A 20,751-nucleotide genomic window follows, 5' to 3' on the forward strand; every position below is an offset into this window, starting at 1 on the left:
GCAAAGGCTAAATCTGCCTATTGTAGGTCTGTCTACATTTTGGTTTCAAATGTTCTACAAACTATTATTTAAACATTTATTAACATGGCAAACCCACAATCAACTCTCTCGGTGGCTCCGATTTTAAGAAGCTTAGAACGCTTCATCCTTTTAATGATTTAATTTAAAAATGGAGACGCGAGGCTACGATAATAAACAATCAATGCTACATATTGTCAAAATTCCAAATACTGATAACTTCGCTCAGAATAAAGTATCTATTTTTGATATAGCAAGAACAGTCAGCTCTGTATCTAAATCTTACACATGCATCTATCTGTAATGGTCTCAAGCGAGGAAGCAGAAATGAAATGAAATGGGGTTTAACTTCCTACTGTTCTGCTCCTATACTGGGCTAATGAAGACGGGCATACGCCATACAGAGTGCTATGAGGGAAATTTTGCCCGGGCAGCGGCACTATCGCCTACTCTTATATCGAATTCCAACTGCCAAGGGATCTTTTACGTGCATTCCAATGTATACGCGGGACCTCGGTTTTTTGTCTCATCCGAAGGACTAGACAGCTGTCCTTGTCAGGCCCTCCGTTCTGCACCACTGACAAGAGGAAACCACGTCGGAAAATCCGGATGAAAAGCGAGGAAGCAGTATCTCTATTACTTAATGTCTCGGTCTCTACCTTTAAACCAGGCATAATACGTATTTTGTAGATATGATATGATAATCGATACTGTAGTCTCGATTATCAAACCCTCGCACTCTGCCAGCCAGGGTAAAGAATAGTTGTAATCTTCCTCGACATTGAGATGATAGTGAAATGTCACTGCTTGTTTGTGATTGGCTGACTGGAAATCACCCTCGTGTGACAGTCAATACGAATATGTCGCAGGCTGACTACAATCTGTATTACTTTGACTACAAGAAGATGATTGGTTGTATGCATGGACGTAATAGACACCACGTCATCGTGGAGAGAGAAATGGGGTTTAACGTCCACTCGACACATATATCATTTCGGGACTAACACATGGTTCAATTTTATTTCAATAATTCGCTTGTCACGTACAAATGGGGAATCGAAACCCCGCCAGTTGACTCAATGACAGGCCGTATGATACAGCGCGCACGTGTTAACCATTCGGCCATCCACCCCCACCATCTTACAGGGTCTGAGCTTAACCATGGATTTACAACTACAGTCTTAAATTACTATCCTACTACACTGTGTTTTTTTATAGCTAGTCAGCCACTGGTAATGACATACAAGTCTAATTTTACAGATAGGAGGAAAATGCGAGGTTCAACCTTGTACCCGTTGGTGGGCCCAGAGAAAATCCACGGGGTTGGACTGGCAACCCTACCTATATAACAAACGGAGAATCAATGACAGACCTTATGATACAACGCGCACGAGCTAACCATTCGGTCATTCAAGCCCCTTGCCTCGGAGGACGATAATATGTATTTTTCATTTTTTGTATGCCCTTTCCATGTTTTCATACTCCCATACCTTATATGGAAATCCTGCACACCCTATTGTCCTTCGAACTAGTTTCGGATACACCCATTAATATGAATAATAATAAAAAAAATAGTTCATCCTTATTAGTCAACACACGGGGATTATACGACTACTGTTATATTTCAAACTACGTTTTAATACCCAGATATAGGTTTGGTTTTAAAATAGTGATTTATAAATAATGAAATTACAACTCTGCTTATAAGGTAAAATTAACATGAATGAATAACTAAATTAACAATAACAGGGGTGAGGTTTAAATATTTCCTTATGTAGGTCTAGTGACGTTTCTACTTAGCCTGAAAAGAGACCCCAAAGTACAGAAAATATATTACTTAGTATATGCCAGACTACTAAGTCCCGTGATATCCATTTGCTTTAAGCAGTGAAATTAATGTGTCGTGCAAGAGGCAGAATATGTAACACTTTCCAGGGTACCTGGTGTTACTTCCAGTTTAATAGATCCAGATCATTCATTGCTTAACATCGTGTACCTTACCCGGGCTCAATACTTTCAAAATATTTCCTGTTATTCACACCTGACAAATACCCTATATGATATGTAAGCGAAAATATATTCTCCGTGAATTAATACATCTGCGAATAGGTGCATGGATTAGTCGGACTACTGCAATCAGAGAATTGATCCCACCAGTTTAATGGTAAGTTAGAGTTCTTTTAGTAGTAGTGTACACAAACCTCGTACATAAATAAATAAAATAAATCATACTGAAATTGGGATTAACGTCCTACTCTTCAGTACCAACTGGGTTAATGTGGACAGGCAAAATAAGCTATACATTGTGGTGTGAGGGAAATTGGGCATACTCTTATATCGAATGGTTAGCGTGCGCCCGCTGTATCATAAAGTCTGTCATTGAGTCGACTGGCGTGGTTTCGAATCCCCAGTTGTACGTGACAAGGAGTAGTGTCGCCTGTCCAACCTCGTGGGTTTTCTCCGGGTCGTCCGGTTTCCTCCCACTGCTAAAGACCCCTATGCGCAAGCGAATTATTGAAATAAAATTAAACCATATGTTAGTCCCGAAATGACCTAGTTGTGTCGAGTGGACGTTAAACCCCATTTCTCTCTCTCTCTCTCTCTCTCTCTCTCTCTCTCTCTCACTCTCGCTCTCTCTGTATATCGAATTCCAACCTTCAGTGGTTCTTTTACGTGCACGTCTATGAGTACACTGGACCTCGGTTTTTCGTCCAGTTCGAACGACTATAGGTTGTTTACTGCCATGTCCTCTGTCCTCCACCACTGACAAGGGGGAGCCACGCCGTTTTATCTCGATGAACTTTCTCGGCCAATGCACCGAGATTGAACATGGGATCTCCAAGTTATTAACGTCTTTTGTAGGGAAATAAACACACGAATACACAGTAAAGACATATACAAACAATTAAATTATCATTATTATTGTTTATTAATATACGTGGTTTAATATTGATCATGTTGATTCGCCTATAGACGTAGAATTTATTTGTTATAAAACGTTTGATAGCGATAAAACACCTGGGCCCTTTTTCTCGAAATCTTGACTAAAGATAAAATCCAAATTTTAGTAGATACTTCAATTTTCATTGGCTAATCACTAAAATCAATCTAATATTATCCAATCAAATTACTAAATTTTTGATTTTATCTTTGTTAAAATCGATACATAGTTAGTCATCGAGGAAATCGAAACATAGTCATTGAGAAATAAAGACACGTTATTCATTTCCCCACAAAAAAATATTCTGGGGGTGAATCATGCGAATTCAATTTATTTATAGATTGTAAATAATGAATTCTATAGAATTCTATAGTGATCATTGATCATGATCAGAGCTAAATACGTATAAATAGGTTTTGGGGATTTTATTTTTAAAAGGTATCGTCGAGACTATTGGTACAACGCAGATGTGGTGGGTATACCCTTTAATATCCAAATATCGATAAAAACAATTTAAAATTAATTTAAGCCTTTTTAAAATGCTCCGCTCGGGGCCACGATACATACTATTTTTGAGGTTATTTGTTTTGGGGGCGGGGTGAGGCTCTTATATAAACTGATTCTTGTTCATTGACATTTTCTGTCCCAACAATACATTGATTCTGCCATAGCTTAAAAGTAGCTTATTTACAGAAAATAAAAGTGTGATTGGGGTAATGATAAAATATACGCCCACTTTTCTCACACTCTCACCAGCGATATCTCGATTTACAATTTGCTGTGGTGTGTCTATTTTCCCTACCATCGATCAATAGGTATAGTTTTCAACAAGGTGTAAACATGTGGTGTCGCCTTGTTTAAAACTGACCTATATAATAAGTGTTCGTGTTTACTCTCTTTAAAGACTTGTTCGTTGTAGTCTTGTTTCCCATATTATCCACAAGTTATCTCCGTGTTATCATTACAACTCCTTCGTGTCAAAAATATAACAAACCAAATTGAAGCAGTAAAGGTGAACTTATGGTGTGAAGGGCACACAGTGCATATTTATGCCAGTGACAATATCTGCTTTATTATGACTACTGAATTTCCAATCTCGGCTCCCAGAGAGAACGGTTTCATATAGTGTATTTAAGTGTATTTCACTAAATTTGTCAACTGTTTTTGTAGTGTAGTATGGAAGAATATTATTTCAATATTCATTGTACAAACTGCACATGTCAGCAGTTTAAAATACATATTTTTTTAGGTTTGCAATTTCCATTTCCCCACAATCCTAATGTCACAGTGTTAAAATACAGAATACACTTTTCAATAATAGTTATTTTGCACATTACACTTCTCCATTCTGCATTTTGCTTTATTGACAAATGCATAATAGAACTTAGCATATTAGAACATACCTTTATATGGGATCTACGACGAAGCTCATTTGCATACGGAAAATGTCCGGACTAGGACGGAAATTAATAATTTACACGATCAATCTAAAGGGTCAAGGTCAGTAGAAGGGGGTGGTACTTATATTTACAGACCTTGGAAAACGATCAAAGAAATGAAATAAAATGAGGTTTAGCGTCCTACTGTTCTTCTCTGACTGGACTAATGAAAACGGGCATATGCCATGTAGCGTGCTATGAGGTAAAATTTGCCAGGCCAGGGGCACTATATACGGCCTACTCTTGTATAGAATTCCGACTGCCAAAGGATCTGTCGGGTGTTCGATCCCTGCATTGGCCGAGAAAGATCATCCTGATTTTCCGACGTGGTTTCCCCTTGTCAGTGGTGCAGGAAAGAGGGTCTGACAGGGACAGCTGTCTAGTCCTTCGGATGAGACGAACAAACCGAGGTCCCGTGTATACATTGGAATGCACGTAAAAGATCCCTTGGCAGTTGGAATTCGATATAAGAGGAGGCGATAGTGCCGCTGCCCGGGCAAAATTTCCCTCATAGCACACTGTATGGCGTATGCCCGTCTTCATTAGCCCAGTATAGGAGCAAAACAGTAGGACGTTAAACCCCATTTCATTTCATTTCTTTTAAATGTGCACTAATGTGTACACGGGACCTTGCTTTTTCGTCCCTTTCGAACGATAAACAGTTGTTCTTGTCAGGTCCACTGTCCCGCATCACTGACAAGGGGAAAGAAAAACGACCAAAGTCGGGTGGTACGAAACTTTATTAAATGATGGGGGTGGGGGTATTTAAAGTAAACATACCTGTCTTGATATAAATTCCAGATATCATGTTAAGTATCACTCAAAAGCACGTTCATTTCTCTTTTCAAACATTTAAATAAGTTTCAGGTACATTTATATTTACATACTTTGAAAAAATGCTATGAAATGAAATGGGGTTTAACGTCCTACTGTTCTCCGACTGGGCTAATGAGGGCGGGCATACGTCATACAGTGTGCTAGGAGGAACATTTTTCCCGGGCCGCAGCACTATGGCCTACTCTTGTATCGAATTCCAACTGCCAAGAGTTTTTTCTTTACCTGCACGCCAATGTGTACATGAGACCTCGGTTTAACCTATCCGAACGACTAGCCAGCTGTCCTTGTCAGGCCCTCCTTCCTGCACTACTGAAAAGGTGAAACCACATCGGAAAATCCCGATGAACTTTCTCGGCCAATGCAGGGATCGCACACGCGACCTACAGGCTAGTTAAAAGATTAAAGTTGAAGTGAAGGGCGGTGGGGGGGGGGGGGCTTTATGAAGTAAAAATGTGGGTCTTATCGAAGGCACGGATTAACCATACCAAGCGCATGATTTCACAAGAAGTCATGGTCATCCTTATTGTATGCTATCTTGATTCGCCCTCCTTGCATGCTAAGCCGACTTATTGTACGGTGACTTATTGTATGCCAGCTTTATCTCTGCCCCTTCTACTGACCTTGACTTTGTAGATTGGTTTCTTTGATAAAAGCGAGATAAATCAGTAATCCCGATGTAAATTTGCCTGTGAAGATGAAAAATTAACAATTTGTAGACGGAACGTCACATCCGCGGGAGGCTGTTTGGGCAGTTCGCAAGTATTACATATAAAGTGGTATCCGAGATACGGATCTTCAAAGAGGATTCGAAGGTTGGATATTTTGACCATATGTGGGTTATAGATGAAATGTTCTCTCTTTCAGAAATATCGCATGCAAGTAATTTGAAATCGTTTGAAATATAGATAATATCAAACGTCGAAATAAAAGCATGGCGGAAAATATTGAGAAGGGAAAGAAAACAGGTAAAATAATTAATTTCTTTTACAAATGCATGCCGAAGTAATCTGGTTAAAACACAGATCCTATTTCGTTTCGTTTTTATAGTTCAAAAGTTCGGTTTACTTGTCTTTACTACACTAGGATCTGGAAGAGTTGTTATATAACCCGAATTCTGGATGATGTGAGGGATTAGCCAATGAAACGGTCTGTTACGTCGAGGTTTTGGCGTAAGATGCACGGAATCATGGTAACCCATTAGAAACATCAACGCTGATTGATTAATCAAATTTCTGACGTCATAGGGTCAAAAGCCGCTCGCTTGACATGTGACGCGACCTTCCACTATAACCGATATGATCTTCATGTAATGGTAGGCTATCGAAAGTATAAAAATTAGATTAATTAGATTAATGCAGATTGCAGAATCGGGGACTTGTGGACAATTTTCTTTTATTTTTTGGGGAAGGTGGGTCGGTGGGGGGGTGGGGGTGGGGGCGGAGGACTCCGCTCAATTAACCGTCTGGCTGTTAAGAGTTTATTCACCCTCTACACTGCACCTAATGGAGATATATGGAAATAATACTAATTATCATATGCAGATTCTACACAAATTTATTTGGCATAAAGCAAGTCCAATGTCAATAATGAAATCGAAAGAATTGAGTCATGTTTTGTTATACTACTGTTATTTCGAATTTCACCTGTCGGGAGTTTTCACGTGCATGCCAATATGTACACGGGAGCTCCACCCGAGCTACTATTTGTCCCTTGCCACCCCAACCCACCCCACCCCACCCCGCCCCCTTCCGGGCGTGCACCACTAACAAAGGGGAGCACGCCGAAAAATCACGATAAACATTCACAGCAAACACCCGTATCGATCACGAGTCCTTCCCTTTGCCCCTGCAGACAACCGTGAGACCTGAACTGCAAAACACAAATAAAACAAGTGATGCACTGATGCAGGAATTATTGAACAATTGTATTCTTATTCTTGCGATGTGTACACAATTAAACCAAACGAAACTGAAAAATACATTTAACGTAAATACTCTAGGTCAGAGTTTTGTTAGAGAAAAGGGGAGGGGCGGGGGCAACATGGATACCACCTGTGAAACGTTGTCATCGCTACAAGTCGTTTTGCCTCAGTGTACCAATCGATAAATTAATATTCTTGTCGTGGGGATTCTCCGCCCTCCCCCCACCACACACACAGCTAAAGACTCCTACGTGCAAGCGAATTATTAAAATATAATTGATTCATATGTTAGTCCAGAAATAACATAGTTTGTGTCCAGTGGACCTTAAACCCCATTTATCTTTCTCTCTCGTTTTTCAGTCGATACGCAAAACCGAGGTCGCATGAACGACGTCGATTATAAAGTTATTCAGAGTAATATGTGGTATCTTTGTAAGCAGGTAAGAGGAGACGACATCATAACTAATATGTTCTCAAAGCATATTTTGGACAATGATGATATGGAGAACATTAAAAAAGAGCAGGAGAAGAGTCAGCGCAAAGGGATAGAGACGGCATTAACTTGTGTGATGAACAGCGGTGGCGTCGACGGATTTGGTGTCTTTATCGGTTGCTTACATGATTGCGGCTTTGGACATGTGGCAGATCACTTAGAACGTTATCGACAAGAAAATACTATATGTCAGGAGTCCCCTACCACAACCGCTTCAGATGGTGACACCACAAGGATCAAATTACAAAAATAACTGTGCGTATATTAAAAGAATTTGTTACAAATGGCTTCTAAAATACATTAGTAAACATCTTTGCATTGTCAATTTTATTACAATGTATGTGTTCGTTTATTGTGTCGCATATGCAGCTCAGAGGTTCTCTTGGGGCGATAAGTTCTTCATCTGTAAACATACTCTCAAAGCATGTCAAGTGTCCATGACTATTTATCATATCACAACCTGCATAGGTATTTGCATTTCAATATCCCCTACTTTGTTTGAAGAGTACTATAAGATATAATTTATTATAATTTTTTTGGAGGTGGTCATGTTCCCACCGTTGGTCTAGTTGATATGGAATGACCCAAATTGGTTTGAAAATTAATAAATCGTATTGTTGCTTCTGTTCTTGTGGGCATATCTTGTCGTCAAGCCGACCCGGCCCCCCTGTCACTTCGGGGGTCAATACACCGTACATTTGGTTGTAGCATCTTCGTCTATTAAGAATAAGTTCGCGAGAGAACCATGCAAAATTTAAAAATACCGGCACAGGCTGTGTCGGGCGATTTTGACCAAACTTTGCAGATTTGGTCATTGGATACCCCATATACCCCACATAAAATATGAGGGTCACCAACCTTGTAGTTACGGAGAACCAGCTATGGCCATTTTTTAGTTAAAATTCAAATATTTCCCATAAATTGCCTATTGAATTTTTTAAATTTTTTTAATTATTTTTTATGAATGATCTTGTCTACTACTTCAATATATATGACTATTTTGAGACGTAGTCTTTGCTATATGCTAAAATATATAAATTTCATGATGCTATATATCACCCACTGCGGGGCTGAGGACAATTGTATTTGGAATGGAAGTTGAGGACAAGTAAAACTAATATTTAGTTTTGACAAAATGACTGACACGGATTTTTGGACCTGTCCTTTCTGTAATGTATACTAAGAATTTAGGACAACTAATCGATAAACATGGTTTATAAGACGACATTCTTATACAGATGATACACAGCTGATTGCAAATCACTGTTCCATCCCCAAATTATTCTGACATTAAATTGTGTTCACATGACATTAAAGACAGGATGACAAGAAATCAGAATGTATTTTATTTGGCCCAAATACACATCTGAAAAATACAAGTTCAAATGATGTGGTTGCACGTACGAGATGCAATACTTGTACCACGAGACACTGTGAAGAACTTAGGTGTCCTTGTAGGGTTCAATTTAAGCATGGACAGTCACGTTAGTGAAATTTGTCGAAAATGTTATCTTCAGCCCAGGAACATTGGCCATATAAGACACTTGATTAGCAGGAAGTAGCTGCTACATTTGTATGTTCTTTGAAGGATTGACTACTGTAACAGATTGTTGGTAGAAACATTTAGTGCCAATATTAAAAAGAAAATTAACTTAATTGTATGCGCAGTGAACATGTCTCTGTGCATGGAGTACGTGCGCTGTATAAATGTACATATTATTATTATTCGCCAGGCCGAAATTAGGTTTGTACACCAGCATCCAAGATGACGACTGAAATCAACTGTTTATTTTCCCGTCTTTTCCAGTTATCCGAAAGAAACTACAAGTACAATAGCATATTCCTGAAGCAATGACCCTAGAAATACCTCTCTGGCCATTGCTGGATTGACTTCTGATAATTGAGTTTTTGGGGAAGTGTGTCTACTCTTTCCGTTCAATCAAATCACTCTTAAGTACAGCAACATGACAGCCCTTCGTTTAATCCGGGTATTACCTAAACCTTTGGACAGTGATCTGAGGTATTAAAAACGGTGAAAGCATTGTTCGTCTCCAAACAGTATTGTTTACATTGTAACAGTTTTGATACCTTTTTTATGACGCAATTAGATTTTCTGCAATATTCTGCTATGCACTGGAAAATTGGGCGTAATAGATTTCGTGAATCATGATGTAACGTTATGTAAACATATATATTTGGAGCTCTGTTTAAACCCGAATGATATTGTTACGCAGTTAGGTATTGGTTATTAATCAGACTATTGATCGCTCATAATTTGGAACAGAAATTTGCTTTCATTACGGCAGCGTTGAGTGGGATTGGGTCTAATCAAACGAAACACTGCGAGGAGTATGCTAGCTACTATAGTGACCTTACGCGCATATACTACTTGTTTTTGTCTTTTTGGAATAACTCTTGATTCGTTTGTCAAGTATAGACAGATGTATATGGCCACTATGCTAGTTTTTACGATTTGCTGTTCAAACATTCATCATCATTCTACTAGATCATGAGATTATATTGCCGAATTAATAAAATGTTGAAAATTTTTCTAGAGAGATTAATTATATTTACCAAGAACAGTCCTTTTGGCATTTACAGTAAATTAAGCTTTTCAAATTTCATCGTTTAAAAATTTTAACGGTGTAATTGTGAGCTCAGTTTTCATGATTAGATACTGATCAGACAGATGGATAGATAGATAGATAGATAGATAGATCGATGGATAGTAAAGTATAGCGATATTTTGTAATTTGAAATACTTATTGGTAATAGGTATTTGTAGTTTTGATAATGAAACATTTTTTAAACGTGAATTATTTGATGAAAGTATATAATGCGTTTATATTTATTTCTATTTCTATTATGGCTTAATGGAACTGGAACCCACGTTAATTTGGTTTCCAGCGCCCTGTTACCTTTTCAGTGTGTAAATAAAGCGGGTTTTTGCCCGTCATTTTTCTTGATCTTAATACTATAGATCTTTGCCTTTACCGTCAGCATTCCAAAAAAAAAATTTCTTATACCGCAGTGGTTGAGATATAGATAGAATAAAATGACATACCTAAATTGAGCTGTTTTGGTACCGTTCAGCACTAAGTTCCTATACCAAAAACCTCTCGATGAAAGTCCATCAAATTTTAAGAATGTATACTCACTAACCATATCTGCTACCCTATAAAGTTCCATTAATCTACTCGCCGTAGTTTAGTTGTTTGTACCCCATAATTGAAAAATGGCCTGAAAATGTTTTTTTCGGCTTTTTTGGTCTTAAAATTTAATTTTTTTTCTACACTTTAAAAATGGTTCGATCGATCTAAAATTATGGCAGTGGGGTTTGGATGGGTTACCCATCATACATAAAAAAAATGGTGAAAATCGGTCACCCACCATGTCCCGGTCTTTAGGCCTGAAATGTTATCTAAATTATTAATTAGACATTAATTAACTTATCCAAACCATAATCAACTCTCGATGTCATCGCTAGCCTGCGATATTTACTGGATTAGGATCCGATTTGCTGCTTAACTTTCATTCATGATTAAATCATGAAATGAATAATCGAGAATATACTTTAGTAATATTGATCGAGAATATACCCAAAGTTCAGTACTCGGTTCAGTTTGACTGAAATTTTCAGCAAATTCTCTTTACATTATCTAGTTTTTAACTATTATAGTGAGAACTGCCAGCTCTTTATCTAATCACCCATAATGTATCTTTAAACATACATTATGCAAGAGCTAAATCTGCCTATTGCAGCTCTTTATCTAATCGCCCATAATGTATCTTTAAAGGATTGGGAAGATAAGTGCTGGGTGCCAGATTATACAGACATTTAAAAGTTATAATAGTGAAATATTTTAACCAAGTGTCAAGTGTGCATGTCAGTAATGTTTGCTCAACGTTCTCAGATAGAGAGAGGGAGAGAGAGGCGGGGTTTAATGCCCATTCGACAAACTATGTCATTTCAGGACTAATATATTGTTCAATTTTCTTCCAAACAATTTGCTTGTGCGTAGGGGTTTTTAGCACTGGGAGGACATCATCCATTTTCTTATGTAGAGGGAGCTGCTTTTTGTAGTGAACAGTTGATCATTAAGTTGCCACCCAGGATGATCGGACTTTCTCATTAGGCGATGTAGTTCTGGTACAAATTTCCATTTCTTTGATGATGATCAATCGGGGTGTGGATGTCGACTGGCATTTGAAATTTATATGATGATAAAACTAAATACGTATTAATAGGAAATAAACATCAGTTGCAAGAGATAGAATTGGGTATATATACATGTAGGTCAACTGACCTCAACTCATCAACACATGCATGTATATTGTGGATTATACGACTTGTGCTATATTTCAAACCACGTTCCAATTCCCAGATAAGGTTATTGCTTTTAAGTAAGTGATTAATTACATCTCAGCTTATAAGGTACTTATGGGTCACGGTGGCTAAGTGGGTAAGACGCTGGCTCGCTATAGCCTGGAGGTCGGGTTATCGATCCCTGCATTGGCCGAGAAAGTTCATCCATATATTCCGGCGTGGTTTCCCCTTGTCAGCGATGCAGGACGGATGGCCTGACAAGGACAGCTGTCTGGTCATTCGAATGGGACGCAAAACCGAGGTCCCATGTACACATTGGCGTGCACGTAAAATATGACAGTTGGAATTCGATATAAGAGTAGGCCGGGCAAAATCCCTCATAGCACACTGTATGGCGTATACTCGTCTTCATTAGCCCATGTTCGGAGCAGAACAGTAGGGCGTTAAACCCCATTTCATTTCTGCTTATAAGGTAAAATTAACATGAATGAATAACTAAATTAACAATAACAGGGTCAGGTTTAAATATTTCCTTATGCAGTGACGTTTCTACGGAGCCCGGTAAGGGACACAAAATCAAAATATATTACATTGTGCATGCCAAACAATAACTAGACCCGCGATATTCATAATAAATTACTTTAAGCACTGAAATGTGTCGTGCAAGAGGCAGAATATGTAATACTTTCCAGGGTACTTGGTATTATTTCCAGTTACATAGCTCAAGACCTTTGCTTAAAGGAGCTAAATCGCTAATATTTTGGGCATAGAAATTGGCACAAATGGATCGCAACACATATAATAATGTAATATGAATTTATATAAACTGTTTTACATTCAATCGTTTCCGTTTTACTGTGAAGTGTCATCAGTTATGTTCGGCGAAATACGCCAGAAGTCTCAACCGAAAGAAAATTTCTAGCGTCTGGTTATTCCAGTCAACACCGATAGTATATATTGCGTATGCTCTTCAAATAAGAATATGGCATCACCGTTTGACATGACTTGTGGAATATGTATATCCTCATTCTTTGAGCACCTTGTTACAAATGGCGATGAAACGCATTATGGTACACGATTCGTGTACGAATGGTAAAATATTTATTTTGTCTTAAATATTGGATATCAGAAGCCCATCTTTTCCAGGTAAGACCACAAGACCAATGCTGATTTAAATTGCGAAACAAAATCGTGTTTTCAATGTCGAAGATTTTGGATGATATTGAGTTACGGACTTAGCTACTTTAAAATCGTGTACCTAACCGGGCTCCGTATTAATATTTCCCGTTATCTATTATTAGCACTCGACACTGTCTAGCTGATGTAGGCCAAGCTGTGGTTACGTAGAAAATATATTCTCCGTGAATTGATATATCTGCGAATCGTGTTTGTAACTAAATTTATTCTAGGAAAACACTACTTACTCGGTCTATAGGGATTATTCAGAGTTATTGTACGTTTAATGAATATAGATCAGAGAATAGGGTCCGCCAGTTTTATGGTAAGTTGGAGTTAATTTAGTAGTAGCATACTAGGGATTAATGTCCGCTTCCACCTAGAGCGATATTGCACAGGACATGTGTCGAAAATATAAACAACCGGTAATGGGGTCAGGCAGCGTGTTGGGGGGGGGGGGGGGGGCGAGATCAGGAATACTTTTAACACCAACATCTTACATATGAATTAGTAGGTAGATAAATGAAATGAAATTGGGTTTAACGTCCTACTTTTCGGCACATACAGTGTGCTATGTTCGTGGGACATTTTGATAGGACAGTGGCACTTTGGTATACTCTCATAACGAATCCCAAATGTGTACATTGGTCGTCGGGGTTTTGTCCCATTCGAACGACTATGCGTTGTCCCTTGCTGTCCATTGCTAGGCCGTCTGTTCTGCAACACCGGGGGTGGGAACCACATGCTATATTCCCGATGAACTTTCTCGGCCAACACCGGATCGAATATGCTGAACCCCATGCAGGTTAAAGAGCCAGCGTCTTACTCACTGGGCCACTGCGGCTCCCGTAAATAAATACATGGATACACAATACACTGTTGTTTATTAGCATACGTGGTTTAATCATTTGATCATTTGGATTCGTCTTATTTATTCGTAATAAAACACTAATACAAGGACACACTAGGAAATCGATACAGGTAGCCGACAAAGAAATATATTTCGATTCAGCCATAGTAATTTTGTTTACAGGAAATGAAAATGTGAACGGGGTAATGATCTAATACACGCCCACTTCACCAAGGATATCTCGATTAACACTTTGACTATTATTATTTTACTGATAATAAACGGGTATTCCCTATATGCTATATTTAGTAACCAAATACGTTTTAAATTTACGGCTTACTTTTTGCCTTTTTACTATTTGTAACAAAGACATAGAACACAATTAGTATTAAAATATATTGGACTCGAGCTAGGTAAGAAATTTAATGCATAACTTGTTCTGATAATAATATTGGACTCGAACTAGCATAAAGAAAGTTTGCTTTTTTAAACATGTTATTATCAAACACGCAGATAATATGGGCTAGTGTTCGACCGTTACTAGAGAGAGAGAGCGAAATGACGTTTAACGTCCACTCGACACAAACTAGGTCATTTCGGGACTAACATATGGTTTATTTCGATAATTCGCTTGCGCTTAGGGGTCTTTTTTAATAGCAGTGGGAGGAAACCTGAGGACCCGGAGAAAACCCAGGAGGTTGGACAATCGACCCTAGTGTCACGTACAACCGGGGAATCATTGAAATCACTTTAGTTGACTCAATGACAGACCTTATGATACAATGCACACGCGCTAACCATTCGGCCATGCACCCCCGATCGTTACTAGAGGTTCCAGGTATGACTGTGCAATGTTTACATAAGACTCGTTTCTTTGATAATACAGTAGTTTGTTTTCCATTATGTTTATAAACCAGTAATTTGTTTTCCCGGTGTAAGTTTTAGTGTGAAGATGGAAAATTAACAATTTGTACACGGAACTGAATGTTAACGACACGTCACATCCGCGGCAGATTATTTGGCAGCTTCGCGGGTATTATATAAGGTGGGGTCTGAGATTTGGAGGAGGGATATCAATTATAATTTACATGTTATAGATGAAATGTTCTCTCTTTCAGATAAAGGCTATCCTATACCAGTAACTTAGACACTTTTGCGATAGAGATTATAAACATCTAAAAATAGTATCATGGCAACAGGTAAAATAACATTTTTAAAAAAAAAATGCACACAGAAGTCACAGTGCAGACTGCGCTTTCAGGAGCTTGGTGTCAAAATTGTTTCGTGACTTCGACATAACCCCTCTCCCATCCCGTAGGTCGTTAAATAGAGAATCTCCTACTCGTCTTTTTTGATATCAAAAAATATCAACACAAGTTGATAAAGTAACAAAAAACGAGACTATGCCGATTTTTTTTTTACTTTATCAACGAGTTGACCCAGTGTTTCCATCAAGTTCAATTGAATAACAATAGTTCATTTTTAATATAAAAAAAAGTTACTTTTAATAAGAAATGGACTGTTCTTTGAAAATAAAAAAAGTAGTTCCTTTTTAACTGACCAATCAAATTCATGTAAAGAGATATCTCCTAAGGAGATATCGCAGTAGATTATGAAATATATCACACAAGCGATATCTACTGTAGAATGTATTATTGGGTGATAAAACACCTTAATATGTTAGTCGATTTATACTGTACATGTCCCTTCTCTTTCGTTTAGTTACTTTAATTATCAAAATCTCTGGGACAGGGGTGCCCTGCCCCATTTCCATAGATCCACTCTTTAAAACATAATATTAAAATAAACAAGTATTATATATTAAATAAGATATTAATTAAAACCAAAATGAAAATGGCACAAAGACGCATAATAGTCACTATGTTTAAAAACATCTCCTCCATATCCATGTACTGAGGGAAATCATATGTAAGTGTGAAAAATCTAATCCGTCAGAAACACGATATGATAATTTGACTGGTGAATCCTGCTATAAATTTATACACAGTGTTTAAGATCATGAGTCGAAGAATCCTATTGATTTTCAGCGATTTCCAATAATTACTGCCAGAGTTATGGCCCTTCATCACTTTGAAAAATCTTGTGGACGCTTTAGAGGCTAAAGTAATATCTGGTTGATATTAAATTGATACACAGTGTTTAAGGTCTTGAGACGAACAAGTATATTGATTTTCAATGGATCTTTATGACTTGAACAGCTAAATCCATGATGTTAAAAGTTTCGTATACTAAACGTTAGCATAGGGCAGAACTTTATAAAAACCAAACAAATTCTAATGGTTTTCTGATAATTATTTAATGAGTTGTTACTCTTAATCAGATTTTAATGTATTATAAATGTTTCATTACCGAAAAATTAAAAATATGCGACAAGTCCTGTTGACTGCCCGGACGATATAGCTGCTGTGGGCGTATGTTTCGTTGCCTGGCAACCTATCTTTTTTTATCAAGTGGACGTTAAACCCCATTTCTCTCTATCTATATCTATCTCGTTCTTGTTTTTCAGCCGATGAACTTAATCGGGGTCGCATGAATAACATCGACCATTATGTTTTGCAGAGTAATATGCCGTATCTTTGCGAGCAGATAAGAGGCGACGTGGTTATCATTAATATGTTTTCAAAGCATATTTTTAACCGTGATGATATGGATATGATTGAAAAGAAGCAGGAGATCAGTCCGCGCCAAGGGATAAAGGAAGCGTTAAAATGTTTGATGGAAAGCGGTGGTGTCAATGCATTTGATTCCTTTATCGATTGCTTACATACATCTGGCTTTACGCATGTGGCAGAAAAGTTAAAACTTGATCGAAAAGAAAGAACAGACGCGATGAATGTGGAAGCAAAACTACCTAATCCCGAAACCACAGCCCCTACATATGACTCATAATACAAAAATAACTGTTCGTGTATTACAATAGATTGTTACAAATGGCTTGAAAACGTAATGAATTATGTTTCGTGATCTCAACTAATTAGTGAACATTAACCTCTTTGAATAGACTCAAAAATGATCAATTTTTATCAATCTTATGAATTCGTTTATTGCACTCGCCATTACCTATCTATCCATCTGAAGACTCCATCGACAACTGTAATTTTCCGAATTGTTTAAAGATTGCGTTACTGTACCTAAAATAATAGAATGCGACAAACTTTGTGTACTGAATGAGTGCCGTGATCGTATATTTTATTGCCAGGCAACCTGTATTATGACATGAAACATTGGGGTGAGACCTGCTTTCTTCTTCCGTAACGTCTGGTGCCATTTTAACGCGTCAATGGGGGGCCCCGCGAGCAAAAGGCCTCATGCTAATGTAACTTTTATGTTTTATACACTGATTTTGTTGGAAGCACCAATACAATTATATGTCTATTCAGGGCAAATGTTCCAAGGATCCCCCGCATTTGCATACTGCTTTGTTCAGTGCCTGCGCTCAGTTGATTTTTTATGATTAAAGAAATTTTAAAATACAAATATTTTACTTTCAACACTTTATCTAAATAACTATATTGAACCAACTTATTTGTAAAATCGCTATGCTTATTTCCCCATTTGATCGGAAAACGCTAGATCTTGGAAAAATCATAATTCTACCCTTCCTACATGTTTCTCTTTGAATATTTCTGGTATACACTTAGTTAATTTGCCGCACCCCGAGAAGTGTCGCTCTGGGCATATGCCCCCCTCATTCCCTCCGATATGTGAGGGCCCTGATGTGAATGGCTGTGTAGGTAGGGACCCCAATGCACTGCTTTGCCCGGGGCCTGTAATCGAATGCTGAATTAACAATCCGAGTACTTAACGAATTTTTGTGGAGGTTTCTTTTTTAGAATTCTACAAATTGATATTAGAATTTATAAACTTACATCTTTAGTTTGCGAGAGAACTCTAATATAGAAATCGTGCGCTTGGTAGTCCCCTCCCCCGGCCACCTGGAAATTCTATACTAATATTTGTGACTGTCGTTTGTCTATCTGGTTGTCTGTCTGTTCGGGGTTGGCGGCTACACTAGGTCTGCCCCGAGTCTGAAATTTGGGGCATAGGCGTAGCTCGGACCGGGGAGTAACATAGGCCAGGTGGCGTTAGTCTACGACTTCCGGTTTCGGGGTTACGACCTCCGAGCGAAGCCGGGCATTCTTCTAGTGTATATATAATTTTGATTTGATCTATTTTGCAATAAAATTGTAATTTTTATTATGTGAGATATCTAAAGATAAAATATATTGTTTAGATGATATAACAATGAAGTTTGTATGGCAGCCGTGGGTCGCCAAAGTGATTCATGTACATTGTTCGGGTAGCTAACAATTTCCATAAAAAAAATTTTTTAAACGTGTAACCCATGAAGTATTGATAAATTAATTTGTAAATATCAACTTAAAGATACATTATGTACGAGCTCAATCTGCCCATTACAGGTCTTTCTGTTGGCTTAAAATGTTGTATAAATTATTATTTAGACCTTTATTCACATGACAAGCCCATAATCAACTCTCTAGGGCATTGGATGGTTATGATTTTGAATGGATTGATACACCTTTTAATAATTTGTATTAAAAATGGATAGTCGATACAATAGATTTATTATCGTTGCAATGGTTCATCAAATTTGAAATATTCAAAATATACATTTTTCATTGTCTATTTTTGAACTATTATAGCAAGAACGGACTTTATCTATATCTTGCATAATGCATCTTTAATGTCTCATCTGGATTCATTGATTGGTCTCAATTAAACGGTATCATTAAATATAGTCATTATCGCAAATCACAGTGTAATGCCTTATATTATTCAGTGTGTAAAATAGGTTTGTATTCGCCCCCAGATCTCTCTTTAAAACATGTCCCTGTGCCCTACGACCACCCAGCTCAAAAAGATCAACCGCCCGAAACCTCATTTAAGGAAATCCACGCGGGATTTTTTAAAAATTCCCTTTCAATGTATAGACTAGTGAGATATTAAACCCCATTTCATTTCAATTTTGAGACCGTATTTAATCTCTTAATAGCTTAATTAGTCACCCGGTAATGCCAAGGGTCATTGCAGATTTCATCATAGCTCGCAAGATGTAACATGATTGTTGACGAGATTGTGGGTTAGGGTTAGCCCTAGCCCAAATTCTTGTAACCATAACCCTAACATCTCGTGACCTATAGCGAAATCGGCAATGACTTGGCTTTCAGCCTTAATTGCATAGCAAGGGTAAAAAATCGCCATCTGCCTAACATCCAGAATTACTAAATACTTCACCAAAATGCACCATTTAAAAATTCCTTGTAAAGACACGTTTTATTTTACATTTACGTGTATTTTAAAATTAACATCAGTTCAACCGTTTGGTGTTCTACAGCAGACAGACATACTTTTATTGAAGTATTTTGTCGTTTGTTATGCTCAATTGTCTTTTTTACTATTTCATTTGGAATTTAGATTATTTGGCGTGAAAATATTTTTTTAATAAAGTTGTTTGAAAATTTCTAGATAGAATTGTTGTTTCTGTTTTTGTGAGCGTGTCTTGTCGTCAACCCGGTCCGGTCCGATCCGATCCGTCACCTGCTAATTGGGTTGTTAACATCCGAGTCAAGCTGTGTTTTTAAATTTGAATAAAACTGTGAATGTGGCTGTATTGTGTTAACGATAAACAGCTGGTGTCTCCTGGTGAATGTAGGGGATAACTTCTTTGAGCTAAGTGGGTAAGACGCTGGCTCGCTAGCCTGGAGGTCGGGTGTTCGATCCCTGCATTGACCGAGAAGGTTCATTCAGATTTTCCGGCGTGGTTTCCCCTTGTCAGTGATGCAGGATGGAGGGCCTGACAAGGACAGCTGTCTAGTCGTTCGGATGGGACGAAAAACCGAGGTCCCGTGTACACATTGGCGTGCACGTAAAAGACCTTTGGCAGTTGGAATTGGATATAAGAGTAGGCCGTAGCGCCGCTGCCCGGGCAAAATTTCCCTCATAGCACACTGTATGGCGTATGCTCGTCTTCATTAGCCCAGGTTAGGAGCAGAACAGTGGGACGTTAAACCCCATTTCATTTCATTTCATTAACTTCGGTGGTCATAGAATTGTAGTGAACTGGATCTCTGGATAGAGCATGATTATTGTGGTAGAGTGGGCCCGGCTCTATCCATTAGTTCCGTGGAGGGTTGACTACTGTAGAGGTGTGGGAGTAGCCAACCAAGCACAGCTGGCTCAGAAAGACTAACCCCAGATTAATCAGCAACTCTCTGTATTGTATTGTGTACACGGCCAACTCCGTCTTGCGATTGTAGGGCTATCGAATCCCGCTCCTAGCAACGACTCGGAAAATGGCTCTCTCCTCAGAGCTCTAATCTTAAAGGGCTAATCCCGATAATTTTTTGGAGAATAAAACTGTTTAATTTTGTTTTAAAATCCCTTAAAATCCTCTACCTAAGGGCCGAGCAACTAACTCAATATTTGTGATAAGTTTTCAAATAACTGAAACCCGTCAGTCTCCATCTGGAAATGGAGACTGGTGTCCCAAGCTGTATTATGCGGTGTCTAGATAAAACCAGACATTTTTTGTATAAAAATAATGTGTAGGTGAAATTTACCTTTCATTATCAAGTACAGCATTTGGGTCATTCACTGTATAGACCTCTCAATGAACGTGAATCGATTATCAGGTCTCCCAAAGAAAAAATTGACCCGAAATCTTAAAAGGGTTACGTGTCCGGATAAGCAGTTTTGACGGTCACGTC

The 20,751-nt window shown here is 38.1% G+C and overlaps 1 protein-coding gene and 2 long non-coding RNA genes across 3 annotated transcripts in view; 2 read left to right on the forward strand and 1 right to left on the reverse strand.

The window, feature by feature from the left end:
* The window catches only part of LOC130013148 (xanthine dehydrogenase/oxidase-like), a 251,682-nt gene that overhangs the window by 192,341 nt on the left and 38,590 nt on the right, over positions 1-20,751 (reverse strand). The window lies entirely within an intron of this gene.
* On the forward strand, positions 1,773-7,961 carry LOC126824529 (uncharacterized). The gene is made up of 3 exons (XR_007681549.2): positions 1,773-2,182; positions 6,100-6,200; positions 7,517-7,961. It is a non-coding gene; the product is annotated as an uncharacterized LOC126824529 (long non-coding RNA).
* On the forward strand, positions 13,272-19,507 carry LOC126824528 (uncharacterized). The gene is made up of 3 exons (XR_007681548.2): positions 13,272-13,477; positions 15,121-15,201; positions 16,530-19,507. It is a non-coding gene; the product is annotated as an uncharacterized LOC126824528 (long non-coding RNA).

This window comes from Patella vulgata, chromosome 6 (genome assembly GCF_932274485.2).
Source record: "Patella vulgata chromosome 6, xgPatVulg1.2, whole genome shotgun sequence".
NCBI lineage: Eukaryota > Metazoa > Mollusca > Gastropoda > Patellidae > Patella > Patella vulgata.